Consider the following 14855-nt stretch of genomic DNA (forward strand, 5'->3'; position numbering starts at 1 on the left):
ATATGTAATTATAGGACATGACATATATATGACCCTCGTTCTACAGATGAGGAAACAAAGGCCCATGGCTATAGCCATTGAGCTACCCAAGTGGTGATGGACATCATGACATAGTAAACCTAACTAATGGCCTGGAGGAGTTAAAGAACAATGTGCAAAACTGTGAATCAGAATTCCTTGTATATTGGCATTGGAAAACATGACCACTAGTTAGCTGAGGAGAGATCATAAAATCTTAGAGCTGAAGGTCAATGGAGAGAGGTCATCTAATCCAATTCCTCCCTCAAGTGTGAGCCCTCTCCATGGTGTTCTCAGTGAGTAGTCATCCATAGATGATAAGCTGTTTGAGTGCAGGGAATGTCTTTTGCCTCCCCAGTGCTTAGTTCAGTACCTTGATTAAAGTAGGTGCTTAATAAATGTTTATTGATTGATTGATCCAGTCTGTGCTTGAACATCCTAAAGGCCAGGAAACTTACTCCCTAATGGGACAACCCTTCTCATTTTCAGAGAGCCTTAATTGTTAGGAAGTTCTTCCTTTTTCAAGTGAGAGGAAACCTGTTTCCCTGTAACTTCCATGTATTGGAAAAGGAAATCTGCTTTCTGGAGCTAAGCAGAGTAAGTCTTATCCCTTGGGATCCTAATTAACCAAATGAACTGGTTATTGGACAAGTACAAGAAAATTGTTGTCTGAAGTAGGGTCCCAATCATGACAGGCAAAATCAGAATGCTATTCCTAGCCCTGTCCTTTGGGAAGTCAATCTATTAAAGCCTCTTGTAAGATGTTCCTTCTGTGGAAAATAGGAGTTGAAACTTTTTCTTATCTCACTAGACTGCTGAGTGAATTCATGGCTGATTTTCAAATAGTTTCTTAATCTCATGGGGCGACCATTCATCTATCTCTATTGCCCTCAAGTTCTCTTCCATCAGCAGCAGCATTGTGATTCAGAAAAAGAAGTATCTCACCTCTGACTGGAGACAAGGAAGTCTCTCTCTGTCTCTGTCTCTGTGTCTCTCTGTCTCTGTGTCTCTCTCCCTCTGTCTCTCTGTCTCCCTCTCTCTGTGTCTCTCTCCCTCTGTCTCTCCCTCTGTCTGTCTCTCTCTCTCTCTCTCTCTCTCTCTCTCTCTCTCTCTCTCTCTCTCCCCCTCTCTCCCTCTCCCTCTCTCTCCCCCTCTCCCCCCACCCCAAACTTCTTGGAGAGTTGAAATTAACTGTGTAATTTGGAGCAAATCACTTAACCTGATTGGGCCTCCTCAGTCAAAAGAGTGTTCTAAACTAGGTGATTTCTAAGATACACCTTTAGATTTCCACAGTTAGGTGGCTGTGAGAAATTCAAATGCACAGCCATCACTCAGCACCCCCTCATAGCTTTAACATCCACAGATACTATTAAAATTGAATAACTTTTAATTGCATAATAAAAAAATGGTGGGTTTGGAGTCAGAAGACTTACGTTTGAATTCTTGCTTGGCCATTTTCCTCATTGGGTGACTGGGGAATGTCCTTTCCTTATCTTTAAGACTTGATTTCCTTGTATGTTAAATGAGGCATGAGATGACCTCTGAGATCCCTTCCAGCTCCAGATCTGTAATCCTATGATCCTAATTAACAAACAATCTAATAATTATTTTCTACTGCTGGTTGGTCACAGTTTGGTCTTCCACTGAAAGCAGGGTTTTGTATTGATTTAATGTTAAGCTATTTCATGTATTACTTGACTTTGACCCACAGGAAAACCATAGAATGTTAGCAATGGAAGGGGCTTCCAAGATCAAATATCCTGATCCCCTCATTTTACAGAGTGAGAAAACTGAAGCCCAGAGAGGTTAAATGAGTTCCTTGAGGTTCCAAAGCAGAGTCAACGTTCAGACACTGGCCTCTTGATTCTAATTTCCCATTACACTGGCACTACACTGGAGTGTATTTATAGAGATATTTACTTGAATACTGTGTTGTTTGAAGATGAATGAGATGATAAGACTTCAGGTCATTTCTAGTCAATGTACCAGAGAGAAGGAATGATATCCCAAGGGTTTCTAGTAAATAGATTTGGGGTGACTCCTCAATTGAGCATTCTAAATTTAATTATTTAGTACTGACTACAGATTCAGAATGGGGGGAGGGGGAGAATTTGCTTGTTTATGTGTTTGGTCTTCCTCCATTTATTTATCTTCTTTAATAAAACAATCAGAGATATCTGAAGGATAACTGTAAAAAATGGCCCTTTAGTCCTAAACTGTCTATACTGGGAAATCTCTGAGATATGATTTCCAAGGCACCTCAGTTAGAGAAATTATAGTCAAGTTGGAAACTTTTATGTAGTTATAGGGAATAATGCTGTAGTCACCCTGCTTCTGGCTTGCTCCCCCTACTTGCACTCACACTTATAGGCTGAGGTCCTCAGAAGGTGGCTGCTCACCTCTAAGATAGTCGCTCACCAGCCCCCACCAGTGTAGTTCTCATTAACAGCTGACAGAATTATTTTAAACCAACAGTATTTACTAAAATGGTATATAATAAGAAGGTTAGCGATAAAACCTTCTCGCCATAAACCTGGGGCGCACTCTCCCACAAATATATCCAAAGTCTGTGAGAAGAGTGAGCACAAACTTAAGAGTATACTGGTAATAAGCTGTGCATGTAGGGAACAAATGTGACCAAGGTAACTTGGGCCTTTGGACCTGCAGGGCTTTGAGATCTTTCTACTTCTTGTCATTTCCTCTCCCTTTTCCCTGCTAGACATTTCATCTCTGCCAGGCTGGGCACTGAATTGCCAGTCTTCCACCCCAGCCTTTTGCAGTGTAAAAGATAGCAGGATTTGAAGTTGTTTTTTTTTAAAACCCTGATATCTGTCCATCAATAAGCATTTGTTAAGTACCTACTATGTATTAGGTTCTGGGGATAAGAAACAAAAATATTAAACAATCTCTGCCTACAAGGAGCTTATATTCCACAGGAGAGAAAACATATATATATGAGATTGCAAGTAGAATAAATATTTTGGTCTAAACATCGTCTATGTTTTATTATATTTTGCTAAATATTTCCCAATGAACAGTGTTCAATATGTGGTTTCTAAATCAGTGTGCACCCCCTGACCTTTTCTATTTGAGTTTGATACCACTGATGTAAGAAGATGGTGCTTGAGCCGAATCTTGAAAGCAAAGATTTGAGGAAGGATTGCATTTCAGACATAGGGAACAACTAGTCCAAAATAGGAAGACAAGAGATAGTGTGCCATGCCCAAGGCATAGAGAGAAGACTATTTGGTTGGACCATATAGTATATGAAAGGGAATGATGTATAGTAACACTTCAAAGATTACTTAGGACCAGGTTGTAAAAGACTCTAAAAGAAAAATTTGTCTTGCAATCTAAAGGCAGTTGGATGCCAGTGGAGCTGATTGACATGATCAGATCTATGTTTAAGGAAAATTCCTTTGGCAGCAGTGTGTAGGATGGAGTAGACTGGGGAGAGATGTGAGACAGAGAGACCAGTCAGGTTAGAGCAGTAATCTGTCTGAGAGGTGATGAGGGCCTGAACTAAAGGTAGTTATGTAAGTGGAGAAGAGTTGACTATGAAAGATGATGTGAAGGTAGAAACAGCAAGATTTGACAACTGAATGTATACATAGGGTGAAAGAAAGTGAAGAGGCCAGGATGATGCTAAGGTTGCAAACCTGAGACATTGTAAAGATGCTGGTTCCTATGGAAAAAAATAGGGAATTTTGAAAGAGGGAAGGTTGGGGAGGGGAGAGAAAGTGAGTTCAGTTTTGGACATATTGAGTTTGAGATTTCTCCAGGATGTCCAGTTTAAAATGTTCAATAGGCAGTTGATGAAGCAGGGCTGAAGTTCAGGGGAGAGACTGGGTCACCAATTAAGATCTGTGAGTCATCTACATAAAAACAGATAGTTCAACCCATGTTCACTAATGAGATTATGGAAAGAGAGAATGCTGTAGAGGGAGAAGGGAAGAGGGCCCAGGACAGAACCTTGGAGAACACCTACAATTAGAATGCATGATATGGATCATGGGCCAGCAAAAAAGATTGAGAATGCGTCTCAGGAGAGAAAATCAGGGAGGAGAAAGTATCTAGGAAGAGACTACAGTCCATATAGTCAAATGTGGCAGTTAGGTTGAAAAAGATGAGAACTGAGGAAAGATCATCAGATATGGTAATTAAGAGCTTGTTGGGCATAGCATTCTCAGTTGAGCAGGTACATCTGAAAGATTGCAAAAGGTTGAGGAGATCATTGGAGAAGTGGGGGTGACCAGAGTAGGCAATATTTTCAAGGAATTTGGATGAAAAAGCAGAGAGCAGATTAAAACAAAAGCTTGAGGAGATGGCAGTGTCTAGGGAAAGTTTTTTTTTTAAAGGATGGGAGAGACAGGCCTATTTGAAGGCATTAAGAAAGATGATAGTGAGGGGAGGAAGATTCGAAAGAGAAGGTATGATTGAGGATGCAATCTGCTGGAAAAAAATGTGAGGAGATAGGAAAAAGCGCACGTGTTGAGGGATTGGACTTACCAAGGAGGAGAAGGGCCAGTTTTTTGTCAAAGACTGGGAGAAAGGAGGAAGGCGTGCGAGATGATATAAAGGGGTTTTGAAATGAAGTGAATGGGAAAAGAACGGCCTCAATCTTCTCAGTAATGTAAGAGACTAGGGCCTCTTCTTGGGCTGGGAGGTGGGGACAGCATGAGGAGGAAAGAAAAGTTGTAGAATAGCTCCCACAAGGAATGAAATAAGGAATCAGGTGGGGCAGAATAAAAGAACTGCCTCGCTGCTGTGAGGACCCAGCTGAGATTAGATAACATGATTTTGTAATGTACCCAGTCAGCATGGTTGTGAGACTTCTTCCTCCTACATTCAGTGGCTCATGGGTAGGAACACAGGTGGGAGGAGAGTTATCCAGAACTGAGATTTGGTAACAGATGCATGGTAGTAGGACAAGGGCACAAGAGATTTGAGAGCAGAGCATAGTGTACGATAGAAGTTGTGTTGAGATTGAGGGAAAGTGAAGTCAGAGTAGGAGTAATGGCCTCAGAAGGTACTGAGGAATGGAGGAACTGGAGGTTTCAGTGAGAGGAATAGGTTTAGGAGGGGTGGGGTTTTGGGGGAGGTGGAATGATAGGAGGTTGAGCCAGTTAGGTGAGTAGCGGATAGAGTTCCAGGCCTAGAGTCAGGAAGACTCACCTTCCTGAGTTCAAATCCAGCCTCAGATACTTACTGTGTGACCTTGGAAAAGTCACTTAACCCTGTTTGGCTCAGTTTTCTCATCTGTAAAATGAGCTGGAGAAGGAAATGACACAACTACTCTAGTATCCTTCCCACTGAAAAACAACAACAATGTCAGATAGGGAAATGTATCTCCGGGGACATAGATGTTAAAGGACTGGGAGCTGTGTCTTAACTTCAGATCACACCCCCACCCTGCCTCCAACTTCTTTTACCCCCAGGGTTCTATATGAAGTTAGCACTAAATAAGTATTTCTGATTGTTGCCTTTACCACAGCCTAAGGTGGTACTAGTCCTCTTAGATAGATGAGTAAATTGCACAGATATTCTGTCTCTAGGCAACTGGTGCCTAGATGGTTTTGCAGTGGTCTTTGCTGGACAAAGGGAATTGTGCTTACATTCTGGAAAATATGGCACCCAGAGGTCTAGAACGATGCAGGATCCAGAGTGAGTTAGGGGAAGGGTCAGGGTGTAGATCTCAAGGTAGTTTGCACTATGTGCTGTTCCTGCCTTGTAGTAATTGTATAAGAGTGTAATTAGAGTGAAACAAACATTAAAGAAAGGCAGTTGTGAAAAGGTTTTAAGACAGGTTGTTATGGTCTGTTTGTGTGTACATATGAGCCTTAGGTTATTTTTAATAATAGCTGAGCCACTTCCTTCTCTCTCAACAAAGGTCTCTATGCATTCTTGTCCAGGCACCAGAAATGTTGGGAGAGTCAGCAGTGGGCATATTTTGAATGAGCTCTGGTCCTTGTCCAGGAGATCTAGGGTCACTTTCTGGTTCTGCTGCTAACTTCTTGTGTGACTTTGCTTCAATTTCTTCACCTCTCTGGGCCTCGGTTTCTTCTTCTGTAAAATGAGGGGACTGGATAAGATGATAGCTTAGGGTCCCTTCCAGCTCAAATATTCTATAACATCTGTGTGGCTGGGGTGGAAAGAGAGCCCCACAAGTCCGGTCATCTTGATTCATTTATCTTAGGAATTTTTTCTTGTCTGGGAAAATAGGATCACTGTCTTAGAAAGGATAGGAGACATTTTTTAAGTTAACTTAAAAAAATATGGTAGTTTAAACTAATTTTGGTACTTGGTTGCCATGGCAACCACTTCCCCTTGCAAAGAGAGGGAAAACCTTATTGGGGGAAATAGAAGGCAGGGGGAAAGAGATGGAGAGGAAGCTGACATATGGTTCTGGAAAGAGATTTAAATGGGAAGGGAGGGAAGGGGGAAATGAACCCTGAATTGGAGTCACCGAGTGACATGGAGCAGCCAAAGAGACAAATATGTGTGGGATGTGACAGTGGTGATGCCTATCACTGGCAGGTGGCATGCCCACAAATTCCCCTCCCCTGTTCCTTCCTCTAGTAAGGTCTGCACAGGTAGCTCAAGAGCAGCTTAGAGAATGGAGGAAGGGAGAAAAACAGATGAGAAAGGATAGGGAGGAGGGTATGTGGCAGGATAGGAAGGTCCTCTAGTCCAGGGGTGGGGAACCTGTGGCCTCCAGGCACATGTGGCCCTTTAGGTCCTCAAGGGAAGCCCTTTGACTAAATCTAAACTTCAGAGAATGAAAGGATTTGTTCTGTAAAATTTGGACTTAGTCAAAAGGCCACACCCAAGGACCTGGAAGGCCACAGGTTCCCTACCCCTGCTCTAGTCTTTTTTCATTTGGTGACTTTAATCCTGTTTCCCACCCCAACTAGAAGAGGCTACTTGTACCTTCTCTATCTCTTTTTGCCTCTGGCCTTCAAGTATAGAAGAGAGCCTTCTACATCTTTTGCCTTCTCCACAGCTAACATCCCCTCCCCAGCCCTTCCCTTCTCTTATTCACTAAGCACAAAGTGGCAGATGTTTAGGTGGCGGGGAGACAAGGGGTAGTTTTCAGGGTTGAGGCTGGGGTGAACAAAGGTAGGGTTGGTGAATGGTCAAAGGGAAAGATAAAAAGAGAGCAGTGATAGTGCCAAGCAAGAAGGAGCATGCAGAGGTACAAAGTGAGTGAAAATGAGACCAGGAAAGAAGAGGAGAAAGGAAGGAGGGAGAGAGACTCAGGATGAGAAGGAGTGGGATTGACAGAGCAGATGAAGTGAGCAGGAAGCCTCTGATGTGTGGGGAATTTTCTGCTGAGCAATTAAAGATGTGGGAGCTGAGATGAGGGAAGAACTTGAATGTGTCATCCCAAATGGCCTTGGAAGTTGGCAGGGCACCACAAACTTCCCAACTTGGCAGCAACACATTGACTGCATCAGAGGAAAGAAGTAGCATGTAGAAATACTAGCAGGATTATGCCATTCGGTGTGATTATTAGGCACTATATATAGGCACTTGATACTAGCAAAAGGACCTACCCTGGTTATTCCTAACAGAAGGCTGAGCAAAGATGATGGATCCTTTGATGCCCATTTCGCTGCTGAGGAAACTGAATCCCAAAGATATCAAATGACTCGCTGAAGGGACCAACATAGGTAAGTACCAGAGGACTCAGTCATATCGCTTTTGTGCTGTTTTGTATCACGCTGCCCATAGACAGTTCAGGCACCAGCCACCACAGGGAATGGCAATTGATGTGATGCAGAGGCACCATGATGTAATAAAAAGGACTCAGGACTTGGGGGAAAGAGTAGGTGACCTGATCTGAGTGTACATACTAGCTAAATAACTTAGCACTTAACCTCAGTTTCATCCTTTGTAAAATGAGGGTAAAGTATTTTGATTCAAACATAGGCCATGCCTCAAAAATGATTTTTTAAAGAGACAGAGAGAGGGAGGGAGACAGAGAGAGAGAGAGAGATGAATGGAGGAAACTAGGTGGCACAGTGGATAGAGCACCAGACTTGGAGTCAGGAGGACCTGAATTCAAATGTGACCTCAGACATTTCCTAGGTATATGACCCTAGGCAAGTCACTTAACCCTGTTTGCCTCAGTTTCCTCATCTGAGCTGGAGAAGGAAATGGCAAATCACTCCAGTATCTTTGACAAGAAAACCCCAAATGGGGTCATGGACACAACTGAAACAACTCAACGATAACATAGAGATGTAAATATAAATATAGATACAGATACGCAGTGTAAAATGAAGCTAATTATAGGGTTCATTTAAGTCAGAATGTAACCCAAGTGAATTGGATCAACCTAGATACAGTTTGGGAAGAACTGTTACATCCTTTCTCTTGCACTTCCCCTCATCCAGGGAAACCTAAGGATTGTCAGTATCTGGCTCATGCGCTCTACATCTCCATCTGCTCTGGTAGTACTTTGTGCTTCTCAAATTCCCCCTGCTAGATTTTAAGTTCCTTGAGGGCAGGATACTCTTGTCTTATTTATCTTTCCATCTATCCCAATGCCCAGCACTCACTGTTCACTGTGAGCGAATGCAATATTACACGTATGGCTATTTTATACAATGTTATACATGTGGCATTTGATAAATATTCATTGAATGAATTAATAAGGCAAGGGAACATCGTCAGAACCTTCTGGAAGATTTGGGAAAAGCAGTCTGGGTTAAGTCCTATTTGAGCTTATCAACCAACACTTATTAAGTATCTAGTATCTGTGGTACATAGTATTAGGGGATCTAAAGAGGAAACATGATATAACCCCTGTCTTCAAGGTGCTTATAGTCTAGTAGGAAAAGAAAACATATGTACAGATAACTTAAGGGATAAGGACTGAACCTATGATCTCATTAGTATGGGGTTTTCCTGATGGAGGAAAATCCCTCTACCAATGCAGGTGGGCACCTTAACTGCAACCTACAGACTAAGACAATTGCCTTTCCTGATCCCTCCCCCCATCTCTACTGCCCCTCCTCCCACTCACACATCCCTATCCAGGGTCACACAGCCTTTATGTGTCAGAGGAAAGACTTGAACTCGTGTCTTTCTGGTTTCAAGGTCAGCTCTCTCCCTCCCCTAGTTATCTCACACAACTGTAACTATAACTCAAATAATTACATAACAAGTTATAATATGATAGCTGCATCTAAGAGGTTTAAACAGTGCTATAAGGAGGATCAAGGAAGGTTTCAGGAAAGAGGTGGCCTTTTATCTGGATCTTAATTAACATGGAAGGATTTCAACACACAGGCCCTGGATGGTTTAATGTGAAGGAGAGAGATAGTTCCAGACAATGTGAACAAAGACTTTGAGGTGAGAAAATGTAAGGTAGGAAGGAGGCTGCTTAGCAATTGGCCCAGATTAATTTAAATATAGAGTTCGTGAATAAAAATAATAAGAAGTAATGACAGAAAGGTGGTTTGGAACCTGATTGTGGACAATATTGAAAGCTTCAATTCCAAAAAGAATGGGGATGTACTGAAGATTCTTTTTTGTTTGTTTGTTTTCTGGTGGATAGGGTTGGAGTGCTATAAGAAGATTAGTGTGGGTAGTAGGTATAAAGGATAGTTCAGAGAGAGAAGAGAGGAAGACCAGTTAAAATTCTTTTACACCAGCCCTCAGTAGGAGTAGGAGTGGAACCGAGGGGGTGAATGAGTGGGATAACGCAGAGTTGCAATCAGAACTTTTCAGCTACTTTCTACATTGTAATGTTTCTGTTCTTAAATTGAGAAAGAGAAGTCAGCCTGGGGGTGTAGCATTTACCTAGGCTTGGTAAACAACCTGAAATTAGCATCTTGTACTTGACAGTGTGTTGATCTGAGAGGCCCGGAAGAAAGAAGTAAACACTTTGGGGAATAGCTCACAGCCACCTAGACTTGTTTTGTTACCGAAGCGAATCTGTGGTAGAGGTTCTGTCCATTATTGGTGTGATACATGAGGCTGAGCTCATGTCCAGAGCTAGCAGTAAATTGCCTGTAGTCAGGGTTTATTAAAAAAATAATTGGTGCAGTGAATTTGGAATCAAAGAGAATGGATTTGAGTCCTGCCTTTGCTATTATGACTGGTGACTTTTCATGTAACCTCTCAGAGCCTTAGTGTCCTCATGTGTAAAATGAAGGAGTTGGACTAAATCCTCTCTAAGATCCCTTCTAGCTCTACATATGTGATCCTATGGTAATTTTTCATAAAGTTTACACCCTTTTCAAGACCTCTCCCTTATCCTTCCCTGATCTCTGTAGTTCTCATTGACCTCTCCCTCACCTGAGTTCTCACCTCTAAGTGTCCAAACCACACTGAAAACAGCAGCTTCTCTGTCATTTGAACAATTTTCTTTTTGTGTTTTGTCTCCTCAGATAGATTGTAAACCCCATGAGAAAAGGGGTAGTGTCTTAACTTTTATACCTCCCATAGCATTTTATGTCTGCATTGTAGCAAGAATGAGAGGTTTGGAGAGTATTTTCAGAAGAGACCATCTCTACAGAGAAAATAAATACACAGTTATAAAAGTAGTTCAATACAAGGTAGTTTGGAAGGGAGGGCACTGGAAGTTGAGGGTAGAGAGGAATGAGAGTCAAGAAAGGCTTCATGCAGAAAATAGTGTTTGACTTGCATTTTCAAGGTAGAGAAGGACTCTACGAAGTGGGGATTAGGAGAGAATGCATTCCAGGCATTTGGGATGGCCCATGCAGGGACACAGAGACAGGAGATGGGATGTCCTATATAAGAGCCAGAGAAGGGGCTAGTTTAATTGAGTCATAGGGTGTGGGAAGAGGACTGATATCCCATTACGGCTGGAAAGAGAGGTTGAGACCAAGTTGTATAGGGCAGAGGTATCAAACAAGCAGCCCACAGAACCAAGTGAAGCTCAAACCGGATTAAAGCGTAATTGGGAAACCTTTAACAAAATAAATAAAAATACAACAAAACATAGATAAAGTTAACATGTGATTTTCTAAGTCAATATGTGCCCACAGGGAATCTTATTTATGGTTTAGAGGCCCTTGTTTCTATTGATTTGATATCACTGGTGTAGGGGTTTTAAAAACTAAACAGAGGGGTTTAGATAGTCTAGAGGCAATAGGAAGCCATAGGGTTGATTGAATAAGGGATTCACATGGTTGGATTTGTGTTTGAGGAAATTACCTTGTGATCATTGTATAAGACAGTGGAGTAGAGAGATACTTGAAGAAAGGAGAGTAGTTAGGAGACAGGTAAGAAGGGGTGATATCTAAGGTGGTATCTGTGCTGGTAGAATAAAGGGTTTGGATAAGAGAAATACTGTGAAGGTAAAAATCATGTTGAGGTTAGAGAGAAGTTTGGAAGAGAGGATTTGGGGGGACATGTTTTGGACATGTTAATGGGACATCTAATTGGAAATGTCCAATAGGCAGGTGGAGTTATGAGACTGAAGCTCAGGAGAGAGTCCTGTGATAGACATTTAGAGCAGTGGGTCATCTGCAAAGATGATAGTTCAATCTATAGGGACTGATGAGACTATGGAGAGAGAATTTAGGGGAAGAATAGGATAGAACTTTGAAGAACATCCACAGTTAGGGGATGTGAAATGGACAATGAGCCAGCAAAGGAGACTGAGAAGGAGCTGTCAGACAGGCAGAAGGAGAACCAGGAAAGCAGTGTCGTGAAAACCCAGAGAGGAGATAATATCGAAAAGGAGGGGGTGATCAACAGTGTCAGATGCAGCAGATAAATCCAGAAGTATGAGGACTGAGAAAAGACCAATAGATTTGGCAACTGAGAAGTCATTTGTAACTTCGAAGAGAACAGTTTTCAGGTGAATGATAAGGTCAGAAGCCAGATTACAGTGGGAATAATAATTAATTACAAGGCAGAAATCCCCCCATACACTAAAGGACACAATTTCTCACAGATTCCTATACGGTCAGTAGAAAAGATGACTTTCCTGGCTCAACTCATGGTAAGGTAGGATTCGAATTTAAATTCTCCTGACTTTAAATCTAATATTCTTTCCACATTCCCTCTCTGATTAAAAATGTGTGTGTGTGTGTGTGTGTGTGTGTGTGTGTGTGTGTGTGTATACACACATACATATACACATGTGCATATGGGTACATAATGTGTCAGGTTAACGAACTTATTAACGAACATGCCACTAAATTCAGTTCAGTCGTTCAGTCTTCATAGCCCTGCTTTTTCTATAGCATGGTCAACTGCTTCCCAACACACATGTAGAAAGGATATTACTCACAGGGAAGAAAAAAGAGTTGTTAATCATAAGGAAACAGTTGCTACTTTGCTCTATTTTGTATCTTGCCTAAGGAAAGCAGAATGAGGTGGTTCTGAAGGTCAAAAGTAAACATTGTCATTCACCTATATTTTTTTAGAAATATTTGCTATGGGCTTGATGAAGTTAACAGTATGCCAAATCTAACACTTAAGCTGCAGATTTTCCATTCTAGTTCTGATTGATCAGAACTTTGGTATATCCTTTATAAATAAGACTTCCATTGTCTTATGCTCCAAGCTTACTGAGGCCAGGCAAAAGTGGTGGGTTGTTTAAAGAATCCATTTTTGCTAACACTGGGGATGTTAATTTTGCAATTTCTTCAATTGCAACAGATTCACAACTAAAAATAATTTGTACTGTTCCATGAGGGGGAAAAAAAGGAAAAGGAAAGATTTCGGAACTGGCAGCACAAAGCTCCTTATCCAGAGCATCACAACTTTATCCTCAGCTAACATTGGGTGTCTTTGTGTTCCTTCTCATCCATCCATTCCATGCTGAATCTCCCCAAAGTGGTTTTCCCCTAGCAGGGGAATTGTTAAGGATTCTGACCCATTCCTTGCAGTCATGGCTTTCACCACCAAGCAAAGAGGACCCATTCTCTCCTATTCCTTCCCTGAAGAGCACTTTTCTCTGAGGCCCTTCTGGAAACCTTCCCGCATTGACTCTTTTCTTCCCACACAGGACCTCTTTGTTTATGTCTTAGTCGAAATAAGAAAATGCCAAGGAGCCCAGAGAGGCTTATGCTGACCTGAAACAGCCCTGGTGTTTCAATCTTTTCTCCCTTTCTTGCTTCACTCCTTGGTAGCATGATATAATGGAAGAAATATTGAATTAACTGTACTGAGATATAGCTCAGATTCTTCAGCTTCCTAGCTATGTGACCATGAGCCAATCATCGCCTCCCTGGGTGTCAATTTCCTTAAGTACAAAATGATGGAGTTGGGCTAGGTATTCCCTTTCAGCTATAGAATTTTATGAGTCAATGATGTCTTCAGATCCTCTCCAGTGCTATGTAGAGTGTACTCCACTTAGTTCTGAGTGAGAGTCAGAGAGGTTAATTAGGGTAGGGCATCAGCTGGCCAAGAATATTCTCACAGACATTGAAGCATAGAATATTTGGCAATTTCCCCATTCTACAGATTCAAACATTCAAGAAATATTAATTAAATACCTATTATGTGTCAAGCACTGAAGATATAAAGACAAATGTGAAGTTGCCCTGCCCTCAAGGAACTGACACTGTATAGGAAACTAAAGTCTAGCAGGGTTGGGGATCCTTAGGCTTCAAGGCCACATGTGGCTCTTGAGGTCCTCAAGTGCAGCCCTTTGACTGAATCCAAACAAATTTGTTCTGTGAAGTTTGAATTCAGTCAAAGGGCCATACTTGAGGACCTAGAAGATCACATGAGGCTGCAAGACCGCAGGTTCAACGCTCCTGGTAGAGAGATAAATGACTCGCCTGAGGTCATACAGCTAGAGAGTGTAGGACTACAGTTTGGATCTACTGATTGCTAGACAAGAGATCATTCTCCTAACGCCTTGACAAACCACAGAGCAAAACCTTCTGGGAGGTGAGGCTTCCGGAGGCCGGGGTTGAAGATAGTGCCCAGCAGAAATCTTCTACTACTCCATTGTTATCCCCAGACCTCTATAATGAGCAAGTTACCTTACAGGCCACTGGATGAGAGCCCCAAAGCACCCTGGGGCCATCTATTTCTGCAGCGGTCAGCCTTCCCCCAAGTCCTGGTGATTTTCCAATTGCTACAGAGCATTAAAATGTCTAGGTCATTACAAGGAGACAGAGCCTAGTTTGTGCTGGTTTTCATAGCTGAACTAAATCCTGATGAAGGGCTAAGGCCGAGAGTTAGAAAAGAAAGAAAAGAGGTTAGAAAAGAAAGAAAATGTAAACGTGTGTGACTGCATATATGTTCCACCCCTTTTCTCTACTAAATATGAACAGCTTGCAGCCTCTGAGTCCCTCTCCAAACTAAATTCCAGTATGAGTTTGAAAACACCAGACCAGGGTTGTCACTGATGACACTAATAGACAGATGGGGAGTCTGGTTCCGGTCTCCGGATTTGCTCTACCTGGGAGGACTAGTGAGGTCTTGGCTGCTGCTAGGATTTCATTTATAGGGCTAAGGAAATGGAGTGTTTTGTTCACAGTGCTGCTGCTATTACAGTTCCGGCATTATCTGCATTATGGACTTTATTGGTGTGTACGGACAAACACACACACACACACACACACACACACACACACACACACACACACGCAGGCACCTGGGCACCAGTTATGCTAAGCCTGAATAAGAACAGATTTCTTCTACCCTCCTTCATCTCTTTATTTCTGTCTATCTACCTCTCTTCTCCTCTCTTCTTCCCTCTTTCCTCCAACTCTCCCCTTATGCACAATCTCTTTTTTATTTCCTCTTTACCTCTTCATTCCATACAATTTCTCCTTCTCTCTTTCTCCCCCATATTCTCCTTCCCAACCCTTCTCCAGTGCCCCCTACACCACCTC

General features: G+C 42.1%; 1 protein-coding gene across 1 annotated transcript in view; it reads left to right on the forward strand.

The window, feature by feature from the left end:
- Nucleotides 1-7608: 7608 nt before the first annotated feature.
- MAPK4 (mitogen-activated protein kinase 4) overlaps nt 7609-14855 on the forward strand; it is a 103945-nt gene continuing 96698 nt past the window's right edge. The window contains exon 1 of the mRNA XM_036742101.1: nt 7609-7691. The gene's annotated coding sequence lies outside the window, so the exon portion shown is untranslated. The remainder of the gene's footprint in view (nt 7692-14855) is intronic.

The sequence above is a fragment of the Trichosurus vulpecula genome, chromosome 1, assembly GCF_011100635.1.
Source record: "Trichosurus vulpecula isolate mTriVul1 chromosome 1, mTriVul1.pri, whole genome shotgun sequence".
Lineage (NCBI taxonomy): Eukaryota > Metazoa > Chordata > Mammalia > Diprotodontia > Phalangeridae > Trichosurus > Trichosurus vulpecula.